At 35.7% G+C, this 6,028-nt stretch overlaps 1 pseudogene; it reads left to right on the forward strand.

Annotated features, from left to right (window-relative positions):
* Nucleotides 1-4,558: 4,558 nt before the first annotated feature.
* Nucleotides 4,559-5,353, forward strand: LOC119508131 (annotated as a pseudogene).
* The last annotated feature ends 675 nt before the right edge of the window (nucleotides 5,354-6,028 follow it).

Consider the following 6,028-nt stretch of genomic DNA (forward strand, 5'->3'; position numbering starts at 1 on the left):
ATATATGGTCAATCATTGTAAATGTTCTTTGTGTCCTAAAAAGACTGTATTCTGCCATTGTTCACTGGAGTGTTCAGTTAGGTCAAATCAGTGCTACTCAAGCTTCTTATGTACTTACTGACTTTTTGTCAGCTCATGCTATCAATTATTCAGCAGGTATTAAAATCTACTATAATTTTGTATTTGTCTATTCCTCCTTTCAGTTCTATCAGTTGTGATCCATGTATTTTTGAATTTCTTTTATTAAATGCATTTAGCTCTATTGTGTCCTCTTGATCAACTGACTCCTTTAAATATATGATTTTTTTATATCTATAGAAGTATTCTTTGTTCTAAAGTCTAGTTTGCCTGATATTACTATAGGTATTCAGGCATTCTTTTAATTATTCTTAGTGTGGTTATCTTTTTCCATCCTTTAACTTTTAACATAATTGTCTTTATATTTAAAATCATTTTATTGTAGGCAAAATATGGTCTCTGCCTTTTAATTGTGGCTTTTAGACCCATTTACATTCAATGTTTACATCTATCACCTTGCTTTTGTTATTCTTCCCTTATATTCTTTATTCTTTTTTACTTCTGTCTTCTTTTGGAAATTTTGTATAAAATTGGTATTATTTCTTCTTTAAATGTTTGGTAGAATTCCCCTGTAAAGCCAACTGGAGCTGTGTCATTTCTTGGACAATCAAGTTAATTGACTTTTTCCTTATTTTGGATAATGTGCTGCTTTATGCATGGTTGGTATTTTTTATTCAAAGTCAGACATCGCAAATTTTACATTGTTGACTGCTGGATATTTTTGCATTCCTGCAAATATGCTTGTACTTTATTCTGGGGTACTGTCAAGTTATTGGAAAACAGTAAGACCCTTTTGAGACTTGCTTTACAACTTTGTTAAGTAGGACCAGAACAGCCTTTATTCCAGGCTTTACTTTTTAAAGTTTTTACTACTGAGAGAATACTGTTCTGATTTTTTTTCACACCAAAAGTCCCATGAATTACAAATTGTTTTCACTCAGGTTAACGGAAACAAACTATTCTCAACCTGGTGTGAGTTCTGGGGACAGCTCCATATGCTCCTTTCAAGTAGAACTCACATAATTTTCTCTCATACATGTACTCTTCAGTAGTAAGGTAAAGACTCAAAAAAGGATCCTCTGTAGATCTCCAGGGCAGTGTCTCTGTATATCCCTCTACTTTCCGACATGCTACCTTGTGAACTCTAGATGCCTTGGCTTTAATGGAGCTTCATCAAATTCTCCTAACTCAGAGATCCCACCAGGCACCATATGTTTTCTCCTCTCTCTGGGCCATGGCCTTGGAACTCACTCCAAGAAGTAAGGTTGGCAGTCATGGGGCCCACTTTATTTGTTCTCCATCTCTCAGGGATCTTTTTTTTTTAATTCTCTGATGTCCAATGTTTTAAAAACACATTTATATTATATCCAGTTTTTATTTGTTTTACAGGAAAGAGAAATTTGTTTCATGTTGTTCCATCTTGGTAAAAAGCAGCAGTAGAAAAAAATATTTCTACATATAACTTTCTGGACTTTGGGGGCACAAAGATAAGAAAAGCCATTTCCAAGGTACTCTGAAATGCAAGAATTGCTGGCTAGTTTCCTCTAGTGATATCCATCTACCTACACCACCGTGGTGGGTGTTGGGTGGTGAGGATCACACCGCCACCAATCTGGAAGTCAAAGGAAGTCACCACTAGTTATGGTAGCTGTCTGCTCATAACAAATTATTTGAGGAAGGGCTCCTGAAAGACAGAAGAAGCCATCAAATATGATCTCAACTGCCTGAATACAGCTACAACTAGGGAAAAATGGCTTATTTTTATCCTAAAGATTTCATCAGAGAGACCCTCTTGAATTGGCAATATCTACTTGAGTTGGTAGATGTTAGGTTGTAGTCATTCAGGAATCCTCACAACACAGCGAGTCATGGTTTAAGTAGAGAGTGTAAGGTTTATTAGAGGAAGAAAGCAGATGGGAGCTAGCAAAAAGAAAGAAAGAAAATGGCTCCAGCTCTCTATCTGAGAGCAGCATTTTTTCAAGGAAAGCCCACGTTAGGATGGGAGAGTGTTGGGGGGGAAGGGTGACTGCTGAGTGTGTCCTGTGCCTCTACTGGGTGAGTGCCTATCAATTTCTGGGCTGATTGGTTGCTAGGGTTCTGAGCATTATTCTTCTTTGAAATGTAGCTGCGTTATCTATCTAGGGAGAGCAGGTCTTTCTGGTTGTTCATCTTATGGGCATATCTGACTTTGTCATATCCACTCCCTGGGGGTCGAAGTGTCACCATGGCTGGAACAGCCTTGAACAGCCTTTATCCTTTGGTTTATTTGAGATAAGCTGCGGGGTCCCTAGGTCATAAATTCCTTCTATATACTAGATTCTTTTTCTGGAATCTGACAGTAGAATCTAATCCAGAATGTTGGTGTAAAAGGTATGTAATTCCACACTTTTCCCCTGCAGGAGAGAATGTAGAAGGGGCAGGGTGATGTCATATTGACAATGGACAATCTGACACACTTCATGTTTAAGTTGAAGCATAGCATAATTGATATACAGTAGGTACTTGATACATATTGAAGGAATGAATGAAAAAATGAGTTCTGATAAGGGAGTATATGTACAATTTGGTTTTAAGGATCAATAACTATAAGAACAAGGAAGAAAATAGGCCATTATGATACTCAGCAACTTTCTTTCTGGACTTACAAGTAAAATGATGCCTTTATTCTTCTTAACCAGAGTCTACAGAACACACTTGAATGGAGACTGTTTTGGTTTGATAAAGCTGCCAGAATGTAAAATGCCAAGAATAGGTTGGCTTTTATAATGGGGATTTATTAACTTAAAATTTATAGCTCCTAGGCCATGAAAATGTCCAACTCAAGGCATCAACAGAGATATACCTGGACTCTGAAGACAGGCTGCTGGTATCCAGGACATCTCTTTCACAAGGGAAGGCACATAGCTGGCATCTGCTGGTCCTTTTCTCCCAGGTTTGATTGCTTTCAGCTTCTGGTTCCAGTGGCTTCCTCTATGAGCTTCTGTGGGATCTCTCCTAGCTTCTCTGGGGTTTTTTTCTCTTTGAGCTTCTCTTAATTTCATCTCTTAGCTTTTCTGAGCTCTCTAGGCTGTTTCTGGGTGTCATTTATCCTCTTATAAAGGATTCCAGTAAGGGGATTAAGACCAATCTTGAATGGGGTGGCTCACAACTCAATAAAAACAACCTAATTATAAGGTACCATCCACAATAAGCCTGCACCCACAGGAATGGATTAAAAGAAAATGGCCTTTTCTGGGGTACGTAACAGCCTCAAACCACCACAGAGTGCCACACTGTTCAGTTAAATAGAGAAACAGGTGAACTCATGCCTAAACTCCTGTGAAGAGATGGACAGAAATAAATTACTAATTTTAATAAGATATACTATTTAAAAATATTTATGAGAGTTTTCTGGAATTGTTAGCTGTTCTTTTACTCTGAAGTATTTTATCTGCAGGATCTTAAAATTGATAACAATAATATTATACAATTTGCAAAGTGTTTTCACCTGGGTAATATAATGTTAAATGAGAGTTTCTGATATTTCATTTCTGATATTTAATCAAACTAAAATAAAAATAGTAATAAAATATTATAAGAAGGATCTATCTTTGGCTTCCTGGGAAGGGGTGATAACAGGTACACAAATTTGAACCTACTTTAATATACTTAGCTAAATTGCATGAATATCACTGCCATTGTAGGTGTTTGTTTCTTTCTTTGTAAGCCAGACTCATACCAGAATCTCTCAGGCCAATGACACTTATTAACTCTAAAGCAGAAAAATCCCAACAGCCCAGGCAAATGGTTAATAGAGAAAATGTCCCTGTTATTGGCTTGTACTTTACACCCATTATTATAATTTTGGATTACATCAAGTGGCCATGATACATATGCTCACAGAAAGTGCCTAATTTGACTAGATTGTCTTTATTAACAAGATCCAATTAAGTGGTTTCAGCTGTAATAGCATTTGAGTTCCATTAGATTTTTAAGTGATTTAGAAATTCAAATTATTTTTAAAAATTAGATGTCAGTGTGGTGGATAATTAGTAAATAGTGGGTTGAATTTGCAAATTTATGCTCAGTAGTGGAATCAAACAGAAACATTGCATGTTGAACTATAAACATGGAACTGAGAAAATATTTTTAAAGCTATTTGTGTCTTTTGGCATATGCAATAAAAAAATTTAAGCATTTCAAAGTAATATGCTTCTTTTAGTAAGATGTAAATGTAACAATTAAGCTAATTGTTCTTTTAAAGGTAGGAAAGTTGATATGAATAATTTTATGAGATAATTTTCAACAACTAGATGAAATGGACAAATTCCTCAAAAGAAACTACAAAACTCAGCCAAGTAGAATTAGGTCATCTGAATAACACTATATTTATTAAAAATAAATCTTCTCAGTTACTCTGAGTGCTGTTCCAAGTGGAGATAGTGATTTTGAAGCACTGTTATAATTGTTCCCACTTATATCAGGATGCCTGACAAAGCAAATGTCTCCAAGAAAAAAATCTCAAAAGTTAAAAAGAAATCCAAAAAGAAAAACTGATGATGAAGTAATGGAGATGTCAGAGAAAGAGGTTAGAAACACAATGAAAAAAATTAAAAAAACATCCAAAGCATCTGTCTTCTGACGTGACAGGCAAAACAAACCATGCTAATCTGAAACAGCTAAAGATAACATCCAACAAGAGAAAAACCTGGCAATCTCTTTCAAAGAGTAGCAGAGAGTATTTGCAATCTATGATGGAATCAGTAATAATAGCAATTTTAAGCAAAAATATTAAAGAATATGAACAAATCCAGTATCATCTCCACTGCCTGAACAAAAGATTGCTACAGCAGTGTGAAATGCTAGAATTCCCTCCCAAAAAGCAGAAAGATTTAACTAATTTGTCAAGTCTACTGAAAATGGAAAGGACACAGCACAGAGCTAATGAAGAATGTCTAGCATTATTGCAAGAAGAAACAGATAAAATAGTGGAGACCACAGAATCAATGAATGGGAAAAATCGAAGCCTCAAAAGCAAACTTCAGGTTCTGACAAGTGAGGTGGAAGAAGAGGAGAAGGTAAAAAAGATGTTTCCAATGGGTGGTAGAGAGGTACTCTCTCTTCCAGAACTTTCTCAGAACACTCTCAAAGCACCAATACTTCAGAAAGAAATTTGATGCTAATCCCAAACCAGAATGCTCTTCTAAAGGATTTGGATGTTCTTCATTATTCATCCCAGATGAAGGATATGTTCCCTTTCATTGAAGAAGACTACAAGGGACTTGATGCCTCCTAACAAGTTTTTATATGAGATTGTTTTATATTAATTTAAAGTTTATGAATTTATATAACTGTTATCCTACCATAATACTTCTGAGGCTGAGGCTTCTGTGAGAATTATTGTCCCTTAATAACTACATGCACTTTAAAATTAGCCTGTGCAGATCTACTATAAGCATCGAGTGTACTCCTGGAGCCTCTGTTTTAGCAACTGGCAAGCCTGGAAAAGTCACATTTATTATTTGCTACCTCTCTGGTTGTTTGCCTGGAGCCATGAAATAAGAACCACCACAGTTCATTAGTTAATAATGGCTGAATGGAGGTCATTTATTGCTTAGTGCAGATAAAATATGCTATGAGTTAATATACAGAAAGTCTTCGTGTAGTACCTAGCACCTAGTTTGCTATAATTAATAGCATTTACCTGGTCTCTTGCGGTTTGTGTCTGGTCAACTAGATCTTGAGAAATCCCCAAATGCCTTTACTCTTTTACAGAACTCCTAGTCTTTTTGTGAAGTAGTTAAGATTTCCCAGGTACCTTTAACTGTGAAGGTAGCATCAACATTTTATTTCTTTGGCTGAATTAGTGAATAGTTATTGAATATTTATTTTCCACTGTGATCAAAGCATGTTTTTATTTCAGAAAACTATTAAAAAGGAATTCCTAAGCAAGTTTATTCTCTTTAGTGAT

Source organism: Choloepus didactylus, chromosome 1 (genome assembly GCF_015220235.1).
Source record: "Choloepus didactylus isolate mChoDid1 chromosome 1, mChoDid1.pri, whole genome shotgun sequence".
In the NCBI taxonomy this organism is placed as follows: domain Eukaryota; kingdom Metazoa; phylum Chordata; class Mammalia; order Pilosa; family Megalonychidae; genus Choloepus; species Choloepus didactylus.